General features: G+C 44.0%; 1 protein-coding gene across 1 annotated transcript in view; it reads left to right on the top strand.

Annotated features, from left to right (window-relative positions):
* The first annotated feature begins 461 nt into the window (after positions 1-461).
* RPH3A (rabphilin 3A) overlaps positions 462-24,257 on the top strand; it is a 278,685-nt gene continuing 254,889 nt past the window's right edge. The window contains exon 1 of the mRNA XM_040419660.1: positions 462-581. The gene's annotated coding sequence lies outside the window, so the exon portion shown is untranslated. The remainder of the gene's footprint in view (positions 582-24,257) is intronic.

Below are 24,257 nucleotides of genomic sequence, written 5' to 3'. Positions count from 1 at the left end.
AGCTCTGGCGTGTATGAGACGAGAATGTCCCCTAGATATGATTTCCTCTATTTAAAAAATGCTTGGTCTGCAGATGAGGATGTGTCAGGAAGGCATAGATTAAGCAGGATCTGACCCGTGCACCATGCCTACAGACATTTCCATGTGGAGGGATGAGTGATGGGGCAGGCTGAGCGGTGAAACACATGAATGGTGTGTGCAGAGCACTCCCAGTCCCATGCCATGTTGTGCGAGATTCATTCATAGCACAACCAGGCGTGTTCTGCAGTCAACTGCTCCTGGCAGCCTCTGAGCTGATGAGGTGTATTGATTCTCCCAGTATTCCCAGCCCAGGAGAGTGCGCAAACATTGCCTGCTCAGCGAGGGATCCAGCAGTAGCATTTGCTGTCTTTCCCAGAGAGCCGTCAGCTGCAGAAATGTAGTGTAGCACTCTTTTACCTCTCTTTCTACTCTTGCTTTGTCTTTTACCTTACAGGCAACTCAACAAAGGCTACCGCAGCTGCTGGGGGAGTATTACATCCAGCGCTGGTCTCTGTTAGAAGGGGAATTGGCTCTACAGTTTCCACCGCACACACATCAAGGTAAATGCAGTCTCCTGTGGTCCCGCATTTTCATGTTGTGATTTATAAGCTATGAACGTACTCTGCTAGACCATACAATTGTCTTCTCCACCACCATCCAAGGCTAAAGCTCATTGACGCCTTACCTCCACGGTCCTGAACTTGTCGGCGGTGTACAGTAATATTACTATATGCTATTGCTGGAAAGGTGCCTGTTCTGGGAACTTAACAAGGATCCATTTGGGTCTTTATGGATTGCAATGGGAAGCCCTAGAATGATTGGGCTCCTAGTAATTTATAGGAGGAAGCTGCTAATGTCTTGCTGCCAGGAGACGTCTTTCGGGGCAGGTAGAGATGGGGGGAGGGGGGGGAGCTTCTTTATAGATTGCACCAGCAGTATTTTGGCTGCAAAATGGGTCTGTCAAAATGCAGCAGCAAGTTTGCAGATGTGTGCTGCATAGCACTGCGCGGGTTTTATCAGTCCCTTTGTCTGGGAACGTGAAGAGTTTAACCCCCTCAACGGCGGTTGCCTTCAAAATGATGAAAAAGGGTTAAACACCGCTTGACACAGCTGACCAGACCCCTTTAACCTCTCATGTGCTGGGGGAATGCAAGTGCTAAACAGAGTGGCAAAAGTTGTGCTTTCTTTTTATTTTGTTGGAATATATTCGTCGCAGAAGGTATTTCTGACGCCTTGTCTCTATGCCTGCGGTAGATTGCGAGCTCTTTGGAAGAAACTGTTGCCGTCTGCAATGCTGTTATTTGCAGGTACATTTTTCCTGCTGGAAGCAATGCGTCCTTGTAGTATTTGTTCACTCAGCTTGCTAGAGGAGATATGATACTTTTGTTTCTGATTTGTAATTGGTACGTGGATTAGGGTGCTGCTGTATGTTTGTGGTGCGGCAAAAAAAAAAACAACGTGTTTGCCCTACTGGGAAATTGCAGTAAAAAAAAGACTATTCAAAGGCAATGGTTAATTCTCATATCTGATGTTTGTGCCCAAAAATTCTTGCTATGGGTGCTGCCACATGTTGCAGCTTTTTGGTATGCAACAACATACCTGCGTTTATGGGACGTTTTCTTCCAGCAAAGGGAAAACGCTCAGCAGACTTAAATTTACTTAATATAAGGGCTCGTTCACACGAACGTGTGATGCCCGTTGCCGTATTGCGGACCGCATTTGCGGATCCGCAATACACGGGCACCGTTTCGTGGCCCATTCCGCATCACGGATTCGGACCTATTCATTTCAATGGGTCCGCAAATCCGGAGGTGAAGAACGGAATACTACGGAAGCCCTACGGAGTGCTTTCTGGGGTTCCGTACTTCTGCACCGCAAAAAGATAGAGCAAGTTCTATCTTTTTGCGGAACAGAAGGATCGCGGACCCATTCAAGTGAATGGGTCTGCGATCCTCATGCTCCTGCTCTACGGACGGTGCCCGTGCATTGCGGACCGCAATTTGCGGTCCGCGGCACGGGCTTCACACGTTCGAGTGAACGAGCCCTAACTCTGTTTTGAAATTCATGTCATTCAGGTTTGCAGTGTGTTTGCTAGAAGAAAACGCTCCATAAATGCAGGTATATTGTTGCAAAAAAAAAAAAACGTAATTTTTTTGCTGCACGCCGCGACGTGTCGCCTCACACATTGCAAGGATTTTAGGGCACAAACATCAGATGTGAGAATTAACCCTTGTCTCTGAGTAGTCTTTCTCACTGCAGTTTCCCAGTAGGGCAAATCTGTGTTTGAACTCACCAAATCAGCACTGAACTGGCTGCATTGAGAGCAGGCACCAGGGAAAAAAGACTGCAATGTAAGACTATGTACACATGGCGTTCGGATAGAAGATAAACCACAGAAATACAATATGAAAAATGGGCTTACAGAAACATTTTCATTTATGGTTCTGAATTTCTGATATTTTTTTCACAACTGATATGTGCTTCCTACCCAGTGCTGTATAGTGTAAGGGAACTGCAAATGAAATGCACCACTGATGGCTATAATGGATTCCACTACAATAGGCTAATGATTTTCCATTCAACACTAGAATTAAGTGCAGGGTGTGGTATAGAAAATCTCCTGAATCCATGAAATAGAAGCCACTAATAAAATGCTTGTGGGTTATAATGGGTTTTGATGGCTGATATCTAATTATCTATCTTGTAATATATGTGTGTATGTATGTATATACATAATTGGCATGCACGATAACTGTAAAAGCCCATAATATAAGGTTGGTATTGCATTTGGGAAACCACTACAGATGGCTTAGTTTGAGTTCGGTGTCCTTTACATCTAGTACGTCTATCAGTTTGCTGTACCAAGAAAGTCATGTTAGCTAGATACTAAAAGCTTCCATACATGTCAGTTATCTGCAGGTCACAGGCATACAATGACATATTAGCTACTTGGGGTTACAGATAACTTGACCCAGTATGGCTATTGATTCTAGTCATTGCCTTAACAACCTCAGTGCTGAAGTCAATGGTTCTCTGGTGACATTGAATTATTGAGGTTTGATATGTATCAGCCACTTTCAGTTCACTTTCATCTAATAAGAGCTCATGCACACGACCATGGTTTGGGTCCGCATCCTATCCACATTTTTTGCGGCTCGGATGCGTACCCCTTTTACTTCAATGGGGCCGCAAAAGATGCAGACAGCACTCTATACCTCTGTTCCGTGGCCCCGCAAAAAATAAATAAATAGAACATGTCCTATTCTTTTACGTATCACAGACAAGGATAGGACTGGTCTACTGAGGGCCAGAATGCACATGGCTGGTATCTGTTTTGCGGATCCGCGATTTGCAGACCGCAAAACATGGTAGGCCATGTGCATGAAGCCTAATTCTCATCATGGAGGCATTATTCTCTTTTTGCTTACATATTTACTCTTTTAGTCATCTTGGTTATTGGGCCATGGCTCAAGGGTTAATCAAGGCCATTTAAACTGTCTGGAGGCACAGACTCTGAGGCAGAATTATGAAGTGTTTAAAAGAAAAACTAGAGACAAAGGGCTGTTTCACACGAGCGAGTCCATTGCGGGAATCGCGCTCCGTGTGCGAGTGTGATCCTCCACTCTGGACTTGCAGGAGCGCACGGCATTATCCTGATTTATAATGCTATGTGTCTCTACACGGCCTTTTTTCCACAGAATCATAGTGACATAAAGCTGTCAGTATGATTCTGTAGAAATAAGGTCAAGCAGAGACACATAGCATTAGAAATTATGATAATGCCGTGCGCTCCTGCAAGTCCAGAGCGGAGGATCACACTCGCACACGGAGCGCGATTCCCGCAATGGACTCGCTCGTGTGAAACAGCCCATAGAAACAAGAATCACAGCGCAGCTTTCACTTTTCACAAGCACTTTCAGAAATGAGAGCTGTGGGGTAGAATTCAAAACTATTGTAAAGAATGGTTGCAACAAAGTCAGTTAATCAGATTCCATCTTTTATTTTTTCAGAGCTCCTTTGAAAAATGAAAGATGAAATCTGGTCGCTATGGACAACAACGCCAGTTTTCCTTTACACCAGTCCACACGGGGACATTTATTAAAGGGCATCTGTCAGCAGATCTGTCCCTATGACAGTGACTGACCTGTTACATGTGTGCCTATGAACATGGGCCCAACACAGATGCCTGGCAGCTTAAGGCATCTGTGTTGGGCCCATGTTCATATGTGTCCGCATTGTTGAGAAAAATGAAGTTTTAATATATGAAAATGAGCCTTTAGGAGCAATGGGGGTGTTGTCATTACACCTAGAGGCTCTTTCTCTGTAACTGCCGCGCACTGTCCACTTTGACAGGGCTAGACGTGACCACGTTCATACTGCCTGGCCCTGTCAATCAGTGGAGAGGGTTCCGTTTTGTATCTTGATAGTAATTTATGCGAATAAATGAAGTGACACGTGATAGAGGCAAGATGAAGTACGTCTGGCAATATTTGCTAACCACTTCGGAAAGACCCTCCGCGGACGCAATACATTTTACAGTAGGACGGAACCGATATTCTTAACAAAGTTTTTAAAAGCTCAACCCTAGTCCTCTTTTGCGGCCCCATTGAAGTGAAAAGGTCCACATCCATCCGGATATGGACAAAAACGCCGGTTGTGTGTATTAGCCCTTAAGGTTAGCCCCAGCAGCGTAGCTATAGGGGGTGCAAAGGTAGCAGTCGCTACCGGGCCCAGGAGCCTGAGGGGGCCCAAAGACCCTTGTGCCGCATAAGAAGACACTGGCATTATAGTGCATGCTGGATGAAAGGGGTTAGGTTAATAATTTGGGGAGGGGGGAGGTTCCGTTTCAATTTGCACCTAAGGCAGCATGAAGGCTATGTGCTTCCCTGCCCCTGGCCACAAAGGCCTGAGGAAAGGAGGGCCCAAGCTGAACTCTTCACCAGGGCCCATGAGCCTTTAGCTACGCCCCTGGTTAGCCCCAATATAATTAATGTTTATTGTTGAATGTTCATGTGAGAAATTTTGCCACAAATAAATTTTGCTACAGATTTACCTTCCCAAGGAATATCTTGTCAAAGTCAATACCCCATTTCCACACAAAAGTCGTCTTCTGAGTGCTTAGGCTCCCATATATTTTGGATGAAAGTTGGCTGAACCCATCAATTTCGGTGGGACTGGCCGACTAAGTAATGTGTATGAGGGTGTCTTGACTTTCCTGAATACCAGGATTAGAAGAGCATGGCTGCCTTCTTTCAGAACCAGCATCACACCTGTGTGTGAATTGTGTCTTGTATCAGGCTGGGTTCACAAGTGACTGCAGCATTTCTGCTTCTAATCTGCAGCAGGAAAAACGTAAACGCAAAGGGTCCCTTCACATGCTGCGGATTCTGTTGCAGAAAAAACTGCCGATTAGACAAAGTATCATTCTTTGCATTGGAAAGGGTGAAGTCCCTGATGAAATCCGCAGTATACAGTCATGTGAAAAAATTAGGACACCCTTTGAAAGCATGTGGTTTTTTGTAACATTTTTAATAAATGGTTATTTCATCTCCGTTTCAACAATACAGAGAGATTAAAGTAATCCAACTAAACAAAGAAAACTGAAGAAAAGTCTTTTCAAGATCTTCTGTAAATGTCATTCTACAAAAATGCCTATTCTAACTGAGGAAAAAGATAGGACACCCTCACATGTATTCCCTCTTAAATTGGCTCAGATCTCACACAGGTATATCACACCAGGTGCACATAATTAGTAGATCGTTACTCTGCATGTTGAATGAGGCTTGCCCTATTTAAACCTCAGACATTTAGTTTGGTGTGCTCCTGACTGTTGAAGTGAGAGTGAGCACCATGGTGAGAGCAAAAGAGCTGTCAGAGGACTTCAGAAAAAAGATTGTAGCAGCCTATGAGTCTGGGAAGGGATTTAAAAAGATCTCAAAAGATTTTGAAATCAGCCATTCCACTGTCCGGAAGATAGTCTACAAGTGGAGGGCTTTCAAAACAACTGCCAACATGCCCAGGACTGGTCGCCCCAGCAAGTTCACCCCAAGAGCAGACCGCAAGATGCTAAAAGAGGTATCCAAAAACCCTAAAGTGTCATCTCGAGAACTACAGCAGGCTCTGGCTACTGTTGATGTAGAAGTACATGCCTCTACAATCAGAAAGAGACTGTACAAGTTTAACTTGCATGGGAGGTGTGCAAGGAGGAAACCTTTGCTTTCCAAGAGAAACATCGAGGCCAGACTGACATTTGCCAGCGATAAAGTTGACAAAGACCAGGACTTCTGGAATAATGTTCTTTGGACAGATGAGTCCAAAACTGAATTATTTGGACACAACAGCAGAGGACATGTTTGGCGTAAACCAAACACAGCATTCCAAGAAAAGAACCTCATACCAACTGTGAAGCATGGAGGTGGAAGTGTCATGGTTTGGGGCTGCTTTGCTGCAGCAGGACCTGGTCAGCTCACCATCATAGAATCCACGATGAATTCTACTGTGTATCAGAAGGTGCTTGAAGAACATGTGAGACCATCAGTTAGAAAATTAAAGCTGAAGCGGAACTGGACCATGCAACATGACAATGACCCAAAACATACTAGTAAATCAACCAAAGATTGGCTGAAAAAGAAGAAATGGAGAGTCCTGGAATGGCCAAGTCAAAGTCCAGATTTGAATCCCATTGAGATGCTGTGGGGTGACTTGAAAAGGGCTGTACGTGCAAGAAACCCCTCAAACATCTCAAAGCTGAAAAAGTTCTGCATTGAGGAGTGGGGTAAAATTTCCTCAGACCGATGTCGAAGACTGGTAGATGGCTACAAGAACCGTCTCACTGCAGTTATTTCAGCCAAAGGAGGTAACACTCGCTATTAGGGGCAAGGGTGTCCTATCTTTTTCCTCAGTTAGAATAGGCATTTTTGTAGAATGACATTTACAGAAGATCTTGAAAAGACTTTTCTTCAGTTTTCTTTGTTTAGTCGGATTACTTTAATCTCTCTGTATTGTTGAAACGGAGATGAAATAACCATTTATTAAAAATGTTACAAAAAACCACATGCTTTCAAAGGGTGTCCTAATTTTTTCACATGACTGTAGATTGACATGCTGCAGATTTCATATCTGTACCGTAGGTCAGCTTTTGCTGCAGATTTTTTCCTGCTACATATGACTGAGAATTGCTGAAGGCATATTTACTTTGCTGGTACTGTACAACGCTGCAGATTTGCCACACAAAAATCTGTGACAGCGAGCGTGTGGCCGCACAGAGTTTTTTTTTTTTTTAAGGATTTTTTGAGGTTTTGCCTGCGGGATTTTCAGCCCAAGCCAGAAGTGGATCCACCAGGAAAGAGAAGTATAAATTCCATTCAAATCCACTTCTTGCTTTGGCAAAAAATCCAGAAGGCAGATCTGCCTCAAAACCATGGGCGGCCATACCCCAAATCTGCAGCACGTCGATTTATGTTTGCAGTTTTAGCTGCTGATTTCACCCTTTTCTAATGAAGGGTGAGAATTGTGGCAAAACTGCATCAAATTTGCACCAAAAACCAGCTATCAAACATTGTGGATTTGGGTGCGGATATGGTGCAAAAACGCACATACATTCTCACAGAAATGTGCGTTCAACAGAACTCTTGTACAGGTGGCCTTAAAGCAGATGTCTCATGAAGGGAATACCTTTTTCAGGTGGAAGCCATAGATCTGTTTTTTTTTCTTACTCTCCATCCCCCTGGAAAACAGCAAATGTTGCATGTGGAAGTTCCCATTGACTATAAATTTTCTGTCACATGCCACTATAATGCCTCAGTCACACAGTCGGTGTTCGGTCAGTGATTTCCATCAGTGATTCTGAGCCAAAACCAGGTGCAGCTCTAAACACAGAACAGGAGCAGATCTTTCCCTAAGGCCTCATGCACACGACAGTATTTTTTCACGGTCCACAAAACTTGGTTCCTTTGTTCCGTGATCCGTTTCCGTTTTTGTTTCCGTGTGTCTTCCTTGATTTTTGGAGGATCACCAGACATGAAGGAAAGTGAAAAAAAATCGAAGTCAAGTTTGCCTTGCAAATGATAGGAATAAACCGGACACGGATCACGGACGCGGATGGCAATCTTGTGTGCCTCCGTGTTTTTTCACAGACCCATTGACTTGAATGGGTCCGCGAACTGTTGTCCATGAAAAAAATAGGACAGGTCATATTTTTTTGACGGACTGGAAACACGGATCACAGACGCGGATGACAAACGGTGCATTATCCGAGTTTTCAACGGACCTATTGAAAGTCAATGGGTCCGCAGAAAATCACGGAAAACGGAACAACGGACACTGAACACAACAACGGTCGTGTGCATGAGGCCTTATACCTTATGTCTGTGGAGGCTCCACTCCTGGTTTTGGCCCACAGTCACTGATAGAAATCACTGACCAAAACACTGACATGTGAATGAGGCTTAAAGGGGTTTTCTCATGACAGACAATAGGGGCTTATCGCTAGGATATGTCCCCATTGTCTTATAGGTGCGGGTCCCACCACCACATCCTGCAACTATATCGAGAGTGGAGCTCTGAAAGTAAAGGAGCCGCAGCCACCCTCCATTCATTTTCTATGGGGCCACCGAAAATAGTCGAGCCCATAGAAGTGAATGGGAGCGGTGGCCAGTCATGCGCCATGCGCTCCCATTCCTTTCTATGGGGAGCCGGCTTAGTGGTGGCTGGACCGGAGTCCTCCAGCCACCACCTTGCTGAGCTCCGTTCTGGATATAGGTGTGATTCCCAGCAGTGGGACCTACACCTATAAAACAATGGGGGCATATCCTTGCGATATGCCCCCAGTGTCTATGATGAGAGCCCCTTTAAGGTCTCATTCACACGACCGTGCCGTTTTTTTTGCGGTCTGCAAACCGCGGAACCGCAAAAAATGGAAGCTGCCTGTGTGCCTTCCGCAATTTACGGAACGGGCGGCCCATTGTAGAAATGCCTATTCTTGTCCGCAAAACGGACAAGAATAGGACATTTTATATTTTTTTTGCGGGGCCACGGAACGGTGCAACGAACGGAGTGCTGTCTGCATCTTTTGCGGCCCCATTAAAATGAATGAGTCCGCACCCGAGCCGCAAATAATGGGGCTCGGATGCGGACCACAAAAAATGGTCGTGTGCATAAGGCCTCATGCACACGACCGTTGTGTGCACCCGTGGCCGTTGTTCCGTTTTCCGTGATTTTCTGCGGACCCATTGACTTTCAATGGGTCCGTTGAAAACTCGGAAAATGCACCGTTTGTCATCCGCGGCCGTGATCCGTGTATCCTGTCCGTCCAAAAAAATATGACCTGTCCTATTTTTTTGGACGGACAACGGTTCACGGACCCATTCAAGTCAATGCGTCCATGAAAAAACACGGATGCACACAAGATTGGCATCTGTGTCCGTAGGCTACTTTCATACAGACGGATCCGAAGATCCGTCTGCATAAAAGCTTTTTCAGAGCTGAGTTTTCACGAACTGTGTACATGACTGCCCCCTGCTGCCTGGCAGCACCCGATCTCTTACAGGGGGCTGTGATCAGCACAATTAACCCCTCAGGTGCTGCACCTGAAGGGGTTAATTGTGCGTATCATAGCCCCCTGTAAGAGATCAGGGGCTGCCAGGCAGCAGGGGGCAGACCCCCCTCCCTCCCCAGTTTTAATTTCATTGGTGGCCAGTGCGGCCCCCCCCCCTCCCTCTATTGTATTAATATCATTGGTGGCCAGTGCGGACCCCCCTCCCTCCGTTTATTGTATTATCATTGGTAGCCAGTGTGCGGCCCCCCCGGCCCCCCCTCCCTCTATTGTATTAATATCATTGGTGGCCAGTGTGCGGCCCCCTCCCTCCCTCTATTGTATTATCATTGGTGGCCAGTGTGCGGCCTCCCCTCTCCCCCCCTATTAGAAGCATCATACTTACCTGCTGCACTGTCTGTGACCGGCCGGGAGCTCCTCCTACTGGTAAGTGACAGGTCTGTGCGGCGCATTGCTTAATGATCTGTCACTTACCAGTAGGAGGAGCTCCCGGCCGGTCACAGACAGCGCAGCAGGTAAGTATGATGCTTCTAATATTGCTAAGTAACCATGGCAACCAGGACTGCAGTAGCGTCCTGGTTGCCATGGGTACCGATCGGAGCCCCAGCGATTAAACTGGGACTCTGATCGGAACTCTCCGCTGCCACCAATGATCGGGGGGGGGGGGGGGGGGGTCGAGGGCAGGCCGCACACTGGCCACCAATGATAATACAATAGTGGGCGGGGGGGGGGCGCACACTGGCCACCAATGATAATACAATTGAGGAAGGGAGGGGGGGGGCCGCACACTGGCCACCAATGATATTCAAACTGGGGAGGGAGGGGGGTCTGCCCCCTGCTGCCTGGCAGCCCCTGATCTCTTACAGGGGGCTATGATACGCACAATTAACCCCTTCAGGTGCGGCACCTGAGGGGTTAATTGTGCTGATTACAGCCCCCTGTAAGAGATCGGGTGCTGCCAGGCAGCAGGGGGCAGTCATGTACACAGTTCGTAGGATATTCTAACTTGAAGCGTCCCCATCACTTTGGGAACGCCTCTGTGTTAGAATATACTGTTGGATATGAGTTTCACGATCTAACTCAAATCCGATGGTATATTCTAACATAGAGGCGTTCCCATGGTGATGGGGACGCTTCAAGTTAAAATATACCATCGGATTGGAGAAAACTCAGATCCTATGGTATATTAACTCCTGATTTTACATTGAAAGCCAATGGGGGACGGATCCGTTTGCAATTGCACCATATTGTGTCAACGTCAAACGGATCCGTCCCCATTGACTTGCATTGTAAGTCAGGACCGATCCGTTTGGCTCCGCACGGCCAGGCGGACACCAAAACAACTTTTTTTTTCATGTCCGTGGATCCTCCAAAAATCAAGGAAGACCCACGGACGAAAAAAACGGTCACGGACCAACGGAACCCCGTTTTGCGGACCGTGAAAAAATACTGTCGTGTGCATGAGGCCTAAGGCTGTGTTTCTGCACCAAATTTGCACTTAAAGCCACACGTTTCTTGTGGATTTCGTTGTGGTTTTGTCCCTGATCTCACTATTTGCATTGCAAAGGGTAAAATTTGCTATGAAAATCCAGAAAAAATTGACATGCTGCAGAGTTTAAAATCCAGTGGAAAATATACATGAGATTTGTCAGATCTCATTCCCTCAGCTAATACTGCATTACGCTGCAGTTTTTAAGCCCAAAAATTCCTTGGGAAAAAAAGATGCGTAATCCGCAACGTGTGCACGTAGCTTAAAGGGAACCTGTCACCGGGATTTTGTCTATAGAGCTGAGGACATGGGTTGCTAGATGGCCGCTAGCACATCCGCAATACCCAGTCCCCATAGCTCTGTGTGCTTTTATTGTGTAAAAAAACAGATTTGATAAATATGCAAATTAACCTGAGATGAGTCCTTATCTCACGTACAAGACTCATCTCAGGTTAATTTGCATATGTATCAAATCGTTTTTTTTAAACAATAAAAGCACACAGAGCTATGGGGACTGGGTATTGCGGATGTGCTAGCGGCCATCTAGCAACCCATGTCCTCAGCTCTTTACACAAAATCCTGGTGACAGGTTCCCTTTAAGGAAATGTAATGTTTCAAGACAGCCATAAAGGTCCACAGAGCAAGAGCTACTAGAGACTTTTCACCCTTGCCTATTAATGGGGATCCTGCAGGGGCGGACTGGGAGCTTAAAGTGCCCCTGGAAAAAAAAACTAAAAGTGGTCCGATGTTGTGGGGGGAAGGGGGGGCGGCGGCAACAAAAGTAGGTGGCATCAGCAATACCATAGAGCAATATACTGTACCATCCCAGCAAAAAATGGAGCAGGGGGCTTAGGAGGCGAGTTGCGGGTCACAGCAGTTGAATTCAGTAGGGCATGTGTGATCGATGGCCAGGTACATGAGTACCTGATTCTCAGTGTTAATTACCACTGATAGCTCATTAAGTACTCAGCCAGTGGCAGAGAGGAGGGCTTGGGCAGCCCCCTGAGGCATCTGGCCACCGGGAAATTTCCCTGTAAGGTCTATGGCCAATCTGCCCCTGGGATCCTGAGCGGGTTATCCACCTCTATGGAGTCCATTTGCCCCAATAGGGCCAATGGTCAGGAGTGGTTTTGTGGGACATCCTATTTTGAGATGGCCACTAAGTTGAATTGATTTGCCTGTCTGACACATTGGCTTGAAGGAACTGCGTCAAATTAGAAAATCATGGTTGCTTTCTTCACAAAACATTGCCATAGGTTTTTAGCTTGAGTTCTGCATCCCGTGGCCTTGACTGCACATCCCATCTCATGCTGTTCTTTCTGGAGGAAGGCAGCCATTTTCAAGTGACAAACAACCCCTTTAAAGAAATCTGTCAGCAGCAAATTTGCTGTTAAACCAGGCATGGTGCGTTGAAGGGCTAGCTCATCTGAATGTAATAACTTTTACTTAAAGATCCATTGCTTCATTCTGGAGAAAAAGTAGCTTTCATCCATATGCAAATGAGCAGTTACGTGCACTAAGGGCAGGTCCCTTCTCCTTCTTGATTGACAGGGTCAGACATGATGACTATACAGAAACCTGGCTTCAAAGTGGTTGTCTAAGCCCTAAAAAATAATTCAGATAGTTGGGTATGGTGTGTGTGTGAGTAAAAAAAAAAAAAAATGCTACTCATCTGCTACAGTTGTCTCAGTTCCTGTGATGCGTCTCTGTCCCTGTCGCTTCTGGTCCCATCCTGGCTGGAAGTGTGACATGCCAACTTCCCACATGTCAATGCTGCTGGCTGAACAGTGGCCTCAGCTGGGACGTGACTGCCAGCAGTGATGGGAGTTGGCACGTCACACTTCCGCCAGGCTGGGACTGGAAGAAGCGGGGATGGAAATGTGCCAAATTCTTTCAGAGCCGGGACGACCTCTTTAAGGAATAGTTCTGTGGTTAATTTGTCAATTATAGAGGAAGGCAAAAAATTACATCATCTGGTTTGGCTGCAGTCTCGGGTGAAACCCTACTGTAAGATACGTAAGACGTATGAGCTATGACAATGAGCTGTCCTATATGAACCAGGATTGTTCTCTAATTGTGCTTGAGCAGATAGTATAATATGGTCACATGTGATGTAAGGTAGAGCTAGACCATTATAAGGTTTACAATATAAGCATAATCTGAATTGTAATACATGAACCTAGAAAGTTAAAATTCAATCATTTGCTGCCAGTTAAAACCAGATAGTAAGGGTATTTTCACACTAGCATTTTTGTTTTCTGCTTTGATTGAGTTCTATCCTAGGGGCTCAATATCAGAAAAAAACTGATCAGTTTTATCTTAATGCATTCTGAATGGAGAGCAATCCGTTCAGTATCCATCAGGATGCATCAGTTCAGTCCCTCTTACGTTTTTTGGCCTGAGAAAATACTGCAGCGTGCTGCAGTTTTCTCTCCGGCCAAAAATCCTGAACACTTGCCGGATCCGGCATTAATTTCCATTGAAATACATTAATGCCGGATCCGGCCCCAAGTGTTCTGGCAAAACGGATCCGTTCTTTCCGTCCGTGCATGCGCTGACCATTAAATCTGTGAAAAAAATAAATACCGGATCCGTTTTTCCGGATGACAACCGGAAAGACGGATCCGGTATTGCAATGCATTTGTGAGACGTATCCGGATCCATCTCACAAATGCATCCGTTTGCGTCCAGATTGGATCCGGCAGACGGAACTGCCTGCCGGAATCCTCTGCCGCAAGTGTGAAAGTAACCTAAAACATCCTTTTTTTATTACTCTCTCTTTTTATTTTCTTATTGCAGATTTTTTAAATTTTCTTTTCTGAACAGGATTATGGGGGCGGCCATTGTGTCTGAGCTGTTCTTAACAGCATTTAGAAGGCATTAAGAAAATTCCTTTACAGAAGCCCCACGGTCCATAGACACATTGGCTAGGGGACCCCATTGACTTCTATTAGAGAGTTTTTTAGGCACGCTCTGTGACCTGTGCTGAGGTCATTGTACAAGAAAAGAATAGATAAGCTTTGACAATCGCCTATTGTGAATGGTGGATCCTGTATTATCTGTCATTCTAATCCTGCCTGTAATGTAATATCACCTCTGTGTGTAGATAAGCAGGTAACTGCAATAAAGTGATCTATACGGACCAAGAAGTAGTGCAAATTGTTATGCTTAGTGGCCAGTATGAAAACTGCAGGATTTTATGTATTTTTTTGTTTAAAAATATGTTAAACATAAAAATGTGATTTAAACAATAGGTTATTTTCTGATGACCTATTGCCTTTAACTAACAACTATAAGGGTACTTACAGCAAATGGTTGTATGATTTTACGACAAAACTGTGTGGCCGAAGCATGGCCACATGCAACAGGTGGAGCCTTCTGGCCGTACCCTCAACGCTTTCCTATCATTACTAAAGTACATTTAATCTAAAAAGGATAGAAATGACCAATTTGCTTAAAGGCAATCTGTCAGCTCCAAAATTCCCCCCAAACTAGAGTTATCAGTGTATAGTGTAAGTGACGCTGAGTCTGGGTATGTGATTTTTATCTTCATACTCTGACACTGTGCACCCACAAACCAGCAGTAGAATGCATTGAGAGGACTCCTCTTTGAGTCCCCCTCATTATGTGCGTGAGCACGGGAGTCCTCTCATTTTAATTCTGGTTTGTTGGAGTCCTGTTTCTTCGAATTTCATGAAAGGGGTGCTGGTTATTTTTACAAGAAAAAAATGTTTTCAGCTAATGAAAATCAAAGTTGCTTAAAAATGATGGTACCAAGTCATTTGAGGCTTTAAAGAGGACCTTTCACCGATTATGACAATGTGAACTAAGTATACAGACATGGAGAGCGGCGCCCGGGGATCTCACTGCACTTACTATTATCCCTGGGCGCCGCTCCATTCTCCCGCTATGCCCTCCGGTATCTTCGCTCAGTAAGTTATGGTAGGCGGAGATTTCAGTCACTAAGTTATGGTAGGCGGAGTCTGCCCTAGCGCTGGCCAATCGCAGAGCAGAGCTCACAGCCTGGGAGGTTATTTTCTCCCAGGCTGTGAGCTCTGCAATGCGATTGGCCAGCGCTACAGCAGAACAAGGGCAGACTCCGCCTACCATAACTTTGTGACCGAAGATACCGGAGGGCATAGCGGGAGAACGGAGCGGCGCCCGGGGATAATAGTAAGTGCAGGGAGATCCCCGGGCGCCGCTCTCCATGTCTGTATACTTAGTTCACATTGTCATAATCGGGGAAAGGTCCTCTTTAAAGGATGTGCAGTTTCCAACCTAGTTTTCCACTTACTCTAACTCCACTGCCCTGGATTCTATATTCAGCTAATAAAATTGTAGTGTCTTGTGAACTCCATTTGATGCCATATTACTGTATTGAGAGCAGTTCTTCTAGGGGACAATATCTCCATAATACCATGGTGCACAGAGAGACTATATGATGTGATATAGAAGACTACATATGCCCTCATACAAATGCATTACACAAGGCCTTCAATAAATGGAGCTTACATAAACATATGAAAGTAATCGAACTCTCATGTTAATACATAAAAAGTACCTGCCTTATTTAATAATGGCATGCACCACTTATAGCAATCAGTACAATGAAACAATGTTATAATTTGACATAATTCTGTGACATCTCTGATTAATCTAAATAAGATCTTGAACCTTACCGCAATAATAAAGTTTTCAAAAGCATAAGAACAATACACCATGATCAAAGGATTTTCCAGAAGAGATGAGGATACAATTGAGAATAAAGTTTAAAGTGAGAATTGAATAGATCTGAAGAGTTACTAAGCTGCTAAACCAAATGGAGGATACTTGAAACATTAAAGGGGTTCTGTTATCAAGATTTTTGATATGGAGCTGTTCATATCATCCTCTCAGTCTGCCACTGACTCGGGGATTGCTCTGGAGTAGCCCCTGGCAACTACCCTAACGGCTCAAGTCTATCCTCACCATCTGAGGCTCTAGTGAAACCAGGTAGTTGCTTAGACATGCCCCTCCAGAGTATAGCCAGTCAGTGGCACAGTGGGTTCACACCCGCTGATCACCGACAGTGTGTGCGTGTGTGTATGTATGTATGTCCCCTAAAGGAATCGACACCGTTGCATTTACAATCATGAAATTTGGCACACAGGTACATCAGGTGTCCGGGAAGGTTTTAGACCGGCATGTACTGTTCTTGAGATACTCGAATGCAAATATGGCACATCACATGACCTACATTAGCTAACAGAAGCCTGCAGATCTTTCTCTTCATATCCCAACTGCCATACACACGGTCACATGTCCCTTATCAGCCAATAGAAGCTCGCAGGTCTTTAGTCTCCACATACACACAGTTTTACACCAGGTTTCCATAACAACCCAGCCATTTTTCTTCACTGCTGCAGGTCAGCTTTAAAGGGACAGGGCGCTGTGGATGACACTGTTAAAAGAGCGGAGTGTTTTGGAGGTCACAGTTCAGGGGGCAGGTAGGGTGGCCATTCAGGCCACCCTCAAAAGACGGACTTAAAAACTCCGCCCCAGTTCCCACTAAGCCACGCCCCTATCCGGTTAGGCCACACACCTCCCACTCCACAGCCGACGGGGATTGAAAAACTGAAGGTAAAAATCAACTTCTGTCAGCTGCAGGGGTGGGAGGGAGGGCGACTTTCTCACTGCAGCTCACGCTCAGACGGCACAGCGCTGCTGTCTGAGAGTGTGCTGTTCAAAAGGACAGCCCTGCGCCGGACGGAGGACATGGAGTCTGAAAGCTGGACTGTCCGGCCTAAAACCGGACCTACGGCTACCCTGGGGGTAGGCTGCTGTGGAGGCCACAGTTAAGGGGATGGTCCACTATGGAGGTCAGTGTTAAGGGGTGGGGTGCTGTAGAGGTCACTGTTAAGGGGGTGGAGTATTGTAGAAGTTACATTTTAAGGGAACGGAGCTCTGTGAAGGTCACTGTTAAAGGGGCGGGATACAGTGTAGGTCACTGTTAAGGGAACGGGGTACTGTGGCAGTCACTGTTAAAGGACAGTCGCTGTGGAGGTCTCTGTCAAGGGGGCCGGGAATGGTAGAGGTCAGTTAAGGGGATTGTATCTATGGTCAGTGTTAAGGGATGGGTGCTGTAGAGGTCACTGTTAAGGGGGCAGGCCTGTGACAGGCGCAGCACTATGAAGTGCCTTTTGCGCTGTGGCATTAGAAGAATTTTGATATCTCTGACTTTTAGTCTAACCAGACTGTCTGTTCCTCTGTAATTCTTCTAGCGCTGTTCTATGGAAACAGCAGGTTTAAAGAGCACACCAAATGATTGAAATAACTTCTTTATTAACTTCAACTTTTCTTCATATATAAAACTGCCGCCTCCACAGCAGATAGCCCATGTACATAACACGTGTCACAAAATGGCGGTATGCATAAAATGGTGGTTCAACTGTTTAATCTTGTCATTCAACATAAAATGGAGGATATATTTCTCTCTTGAGTATTTGTACTCTCACTTTAAATTATTTAAGCACTTTATGATCTCTCTGAGAGGTATATCTGAGGACTAACTAATAGTTCACTTGCTAAATTTAGTCCCAATTTGCAGTATGCAGTTAGCGGTAACTATTTGCAGATTGGTTGAGTATGATCTGGTATGGTTGTATGCAATTTGGATTGCAATATGAAATTTGGATTGTAAACTTTGTAGTTTGCAATTTGAATTTGTGGTATGCAATTGGGGGAACTATAAGTAAGCACACATATAACTGGTTCAGTATACAGTTCTAATCACTATATTAACAATAGGAACATTATATAGCGGTTTTAAATACCTATTTTGGCCTCTGCTTCCATAAAACACAGCTCTTAGTGGAGTGAATGTCTGTTCAGCTTCTCTCTTCTGGTGTATAATAATTCCAGCAGCTCCTGCTAGGGGAATTTCTAGGTTGGCTGTAATTGGTCAAAACTCCTGGGCTATGTGAGGCTGGCTAGGATTGGTCTAGACTCCTGGCCAGCAACAACAATTTAACTCTATGCTTTGTTGATTCTGCTGTGTCATTGAGCTTACCTCACATCCATATAATGAATCTTAAAGGCATACTATCTTTTCTGCTTCTGTGAACACAATATATAACAGTTATATGACATCCAAACATGAATACACTGTAAATAACTCTGCCCTTGTCTTTAACACACAAACATAGGAACTGTATTAAGGTTATTGGCAGGTTTTAGCTGTATAAACATATAAGCTATATTAGCAACCTAGGACAGGTCTTAGCTGGCCAGCTACAGGGCCCCTGTGGAGGTCACTGTTAACGACACACACAAACATTAAATAAAATAAATGAAATATACCCGTGCGAAGCCGGATCCTTCAACTAGTTGGATATATTTTCTGTTCCATTCTTTTCTATTGCAGTTTTACATTGCTTTTTGAAGCTCTTATTGAAATAATTCACCCCAATAGACAGTGTTAGAAATTAGGCAGGATAACTGTTAGGTGACTTGCCCTGTGTAATGTAGCAGGTGTGATCCACTGTGCCACTTAGAGCTACTCCTAAGGATCATATCTACTGGTTCCCTGGGTTTTACTTGTTCACCCCTATATGGGGACCTGGACTTCGCTGCAGGGGACCACCAGGACGATACCTCTTGGAGTCAAGAGACACTGGTGCGTGGGACCAATGGGACATGCAAGAGCATAGTCAATGGACAGGTTGAGATCAGGGCAGGCAGAGTTTGTTCAATTCAAACAGGCAATAGGTCAGGGCAGGGGACGCAGGGTCAATATGATAAATATGCAGAGATATGGACAGGTGGAACAAGATCAACATGATAAACAGGTAGAAGTTAGGCATAGGAGTTCAGTAGACACAAAATACCTTTGCAGGTACTAGCAAGCTAGAAACCTTATTTCTCAGGCACCTTCCTATAGGGGAAGGTGCCTAAAATACCCCAAGGAAAACAATCATTGGCCAGAGACTGACTGGAGATATGCTGGCCCTTTAAGAGCTGGGGAGAGCACATGTCATAAGGCAGGATGGACTAGCAGGCAGGAGCTGGAGTAGCCAGGAGAAGCCTATAGCATGGGATGGGCAATATAATAAGCCCTCCAGTGGCCATGCCTTCCAGGAGGGGAGATATGCAGATAGACATGGACTGCAGGTGCTGCAGGGAGCAAAGAGCTGAAGGAAAGGTAAGTATTTTGGCAGCTGTGCCTGCCGAAAGAGGAGACCTGCCAGCAGGCACAAACTGCTGCCATTACATATTGCTACAAAAGGCCAAGTCAATTTGTCATATGGTGACAAACCAAAGCTTTGCAGGCTGTAAACATCCATTTTTTGGTAAATCAGCTTTCCATTTATTACCACTGATTATCAATGTTGTATGACCCAGTCAAAATAATTTTGCCTTTTATCACCTTCCACTATTGATGCGCCAACATTAAAATCTTATGGATGTTAATTGCCTTTCACTCTCCATATGCTAAATGACCATAACAATGATTCTTAGTAATACATCAAATATAATAAAGAGTTTATGAGTAAAAATGGGACGGCTCACTCACTAGATCCACGGATTGGTGCCAATGTCCAAAATAGAATCACCCCTTCAAAACAGTAAAAATCTAAATAATATTGGACCGGCACTCAAACATATGGGCTCACGCAGAGAACCAGTATAGTGTGATAAAATAGTGCAATTTAATAAAACATAAAATACATAAAAACATACATACACATAATAGTGGGGTGGATGAGGTATAAAGTCCATACAATGCAAGTTATTGAGGGGAATTAATAATGCCCCATGTTTGTGCGAATATTTTCTGAAAAATCGATTATCCAAATGATGAATAGGAAAAATTGATAGGAAAAAATCGATAGCAAACAGTCTTCAACTGTAATGAGTATGATACTCCCTTTTTGCGCAGTTCTGTGGCGTCCCACGTGTAAGAGCGCTTACCTTGGTGTCGGTTTAATCGGATACAGGCGGCAAAGTATGATTACTTAACTGACGTCATAAAATCGGATCTCCATATGATCGCTTCAATTATCGCGAGATTCGCTGTTTCTTTTTCTTTCTCTTTCGAATAATACAGACTCCGTCTGTTAAAATCGTGGTGAAGCTTCGATTTTTTGGGTCATAGATTATTGTCGCCAGCCGTTAATGGAATCGACCACCAGTCGGTTTGCTTACATTTGTTTCAGATGATAATTTCCAAAGTCTCTTTCAATATTGCATGGCCATGCTTCAAATTTCAGACTCTTTATGAATATCCCATCGATCCTAGACGCGTTTCGAAATAGATCCCTATTTCTTCCTCAGTGGGTTTGTCCATATTCAAGAGTCCAAGACTTTATATACTTGTCTGTTAATTGCTGGGGCGGAACCCAGCAAATCAAGCAAAAAGCGCAACACATGGGTCAGGGGTGGGTCAACAAATGCTCACCACCTCTTTGCTGTCAAAAAATCGCATTGCGGTAATAGTGCGTTTTTGATGCGATTTTTTTCGCATACATGCGTTTTTAGGAAATTAGTTGCAAAATATCATATTAATAACAACCAATGTTTCAAAATCGCAATCCCACTTTTAGTTTTTAAAATAGCAATTAAATACAATATATTGCACATAGTCTTGAGTACTATCAATAAAATCAATATATGCACATGTACTATACTGGTTTGCAAGTCTTCCTACATACGGAATCATATAATAAAATTGCATGAAATGCCATAAAATTTTATAAAATTTATTATCTAAAATTTGGAGTCACTTCTAAGATGGAGCTGTGTGGGGGTGCCCATCACCAAGGGGACATCCAAGTGCAAATAGACAGTCAGACATGGGATATCCCTTCGGCAAGGGGCACTGCCACAAACCTTTACCATATTTTTCACAAAAAGCCGAAAATCTCCAATTCGGCATTTAATCCTGCAGGTGATACACTGCCAAACTCAAATATTCGCCTAGACTCCCTCCGTGACATTTTTGCAATATAATTGCCTCCCCTCCAGTGTTTATCCACCTTCTCCAGTGCCGCAAATGTCAATCCCCTTGGATCCTGATGATGGAACTCTTTAAAATGTTTGGATAAGGGATGAGTTAACGTTCCTTTTTTAATATTATTAATATGTTCGGCCAAGCGTACCCTCAAGAGTCGCTTTGTTCTGCCGACATATTGTTTTTGGCATGGACACTGGATAATGTAGATAACACCGGAGGAATTACAAGTGAGGCATTCGTTGATGTCAAGGGTAAAATCATTCTGAGTCGACGTGAATCTGGTAATCTTCTTACTAGATGTAGTGCTTCTACAGCCGACGCACCTACCACATTTGTAAAAGACCTTCATTTGTACCCAATTTTGAAGTGAGACTGTCTTTTTTATATGTTTTTTTTACAGTAGGTGCTAATTTAAGCCTTAAATTGGGTGCCTTTGTAAATGTTAGTAGGGGTCCTATAACCTTATCCTTTAGCACGAAGTGCCAGTGTCTGTTAATGATATGTCGTATTTGTTTAGACTGTGCACTATATGGTAAAATCATCCTCAATTCTGCCTCTATTGGTTTCTTTTCACTTAGTGTAGATGTTGATGCAAAGAAAGATTGTCTCTCCATCTTTCTCACTTTCTCCAGTGCATTATCTAAGATATTCTCCGGGTAATTCTTACTTTTGAATTGAACGATCATCTTTGTAGCTTCCTCCTCAAAGGTGGTGTTGTCGGTACAGTTCCGTTTGATACGACAAAGCTGACCAACCAAAATGTTTAGTAGCCATCTTGGGAGGTGGCAACTTGTAAAGAGAATGAAACTGTTTTTAGCTGTTGACTTCTGATAGGTGTTACACACAAATTTTTCTCCCTCTACTTTAATTTGTATGTCTAGAAATTCGGTGTGATCTTTATTGATGTTTGATGTAAAAATCAATCCATCTGGATTGACATTGATGTTTTCCAAGAAAGTTTTCAGGTGGGACTCTCTACTGTTCCAAATGAACAGTACGTCGTCTATATAACGACGCCATAGGACCAGGTCCGTCCCCAGTTTGGGGTTGATGTTAAAATATTCCCATTGGGCCAAATAGAGATTAGCATAACTGGGGGCGAACCTGGTCCCCATGGCGGTCCCACGCTGTTGTAAATAATGATCACCCTCAAAATAAAAATAGTTATGGTCCAAAATGTACCTGCAAACCAGTATAGTACATGTGCATATATTGATTTTATTGATAGTTCTCAAGTCTATGTGCAATATATTGTATTTAATAGCTATTTTAAAAACTAAAAGTGGGATTGCGATTTTGAAACATTGGTTGTTATTAATATGATATTTTGCAACAAATTTCCTAAAAACTCATGTATGCGAAAAAAATCGCATCAAAAACGCACTATTACCGCAATGCGATCTTTTTTTTTTTTTTTTGGACAGAAAAGAGGTGGTGAGCATTTGTTGACCCACCCCTGACCCATGTGTTGCGCTTTTTGCTTGATTTGCTGGGTTCCGCCCCAGCAATTAACAGACAAGTATATAAGGTCTTGGACTCTTGAATATGGACAAACCCACTGAAAAAGAAATAGGGATCTATTTCGAAACGCGTCTGGGAACGATGGCATATTCATAAAGAGTCCGAAATTTGAAGCATGGCCATGCAATATTAAAAGAGACTTTGGAAATTATTATCTGAAACGAATGTAAGCAAACCGACTGGTGGTCGATTCCATTAACGGCTGGCGACTGACAATAATCTATGACCCAAAAGATCGAAGCTTCACCACGATTTTAATCGCGATTGACAGAGTCTGTATTATTCGAAAGAGAAAGAAAAAGAAACAGCTCATCTCGCGATAATTGAAGCGATCATACGGAGATCCGATTTTATAACGTCAGTTAAGTAATCATACTTTGCCGCCTGTATCCGATTAAACCGACACCAAGATAAGCGCTCTTACACGTGGGACGCCACAGAACTGCGCAAAAAGTGAGTATCATACTCATTACAGTTGAAGATTGTTTGCTATCGATTTTTTTTCCCTATCAATTTTTCCTATTCATCATTTGGATAATCGATTTTTCAGAAAATATTCGCACAAACATGGGGCATTATTAATTCCCCTCAATAACTTGCATTGTATGGACTTTATACCTCATCCACCCCACTATTATGTGTATGTATGTTTTTATGTATTTTATGTTTTATTAAATTGCACTATTTTATCACACTATACTGGTTCTCTGCGTGAGCCCATATGTTTGAGTGCCGGTCCAATATTATTTAGATAATAATGAGTTTGCTTGTTAACTGACCAGTCACGTCCAGGCTACTTTCAGACTAGCGTTTTGGCTTTCCGTTTCTGAGATCTGCCATGGGCTCTCAAAAGCGGTCCAAAACGGATCAGTTTTGCCCTAATGCATTCTGAATGGAAAAGGATCAGCTCAGAATGCATCAGTTTGCCTACGTTCAGTCACCATTCCGTTCTGAAGGTGGACACCAAAACGCTGCTTGCAGCGTTTTTCTGTCCGTGATGTGGTGCGGAGAAAGACGGATCTGTCCTGGCACACAAGGTAAGTCAATGGGGATGGATCTGTTTTGTCTGACACAATAGAAAACGGATCCGTCCCCCATTGACGTTCAATGGTGTTCAAGACGGATCCGCCATGGCTACAGAAGACATAATACAACCGGATTCGTTCATGGCGGATTGCAGGCGATTGTATTATTGTAACGGAAGCGTTTTTGCAGATCCATGACAGATCCGCAAAAAACGCTAATGTGAAAGTAGCCTAATAGAAGAGAGATTGGCATGGGGTTAAGGCACACAGGGTTAAGTATTCCGGCAAGCTAGAATATGTATAGGCGGAGACTGAATAATGGAATAAGACAGGAGTCATTTACTATTATCCCCTGGCGGTTGCTACGTTTCTTTAGGGCCAAGTCTTGCTATCTGATTTTGTGCTGATAGGAAGCTTCTATAAGTCCTGCTAGAATTTCCTACAATACGTTGAATGAAAGGGCTCATCAGTCTTTGCATTGACTGTGATGATAGTGCTGGACATATCTATTGTTTGTACTGAGGAAGCAGAAAATGCAAGCAACCCCCACTGCATGAAGGAAGGCAACAGCAGACTGATACATAGAAGAGAGGCTGGTTATATGAAGGGCCGAGGAGCTGCCTTCTCATACATGGCAGTCTAGAATATGATTTCATT

The sequence above is a fragment of the Bufo bufo genome, chromosome 2, assembly GCF_905171765.1.
Source record: "Bufo bufo chromosome 2, aBufBuf1.1, whole genome shotgun sequence".
Classification (NCBI taxonomy): domain Eukaryota; kingdom Metazoa; phylum Chordata; class Amphibia; order Anura; family Bufonidae; genus Bufo; species Bufo bufo.
This window is presented reverse-complemented; position numbering and strand designations above follow the sequence as displayed.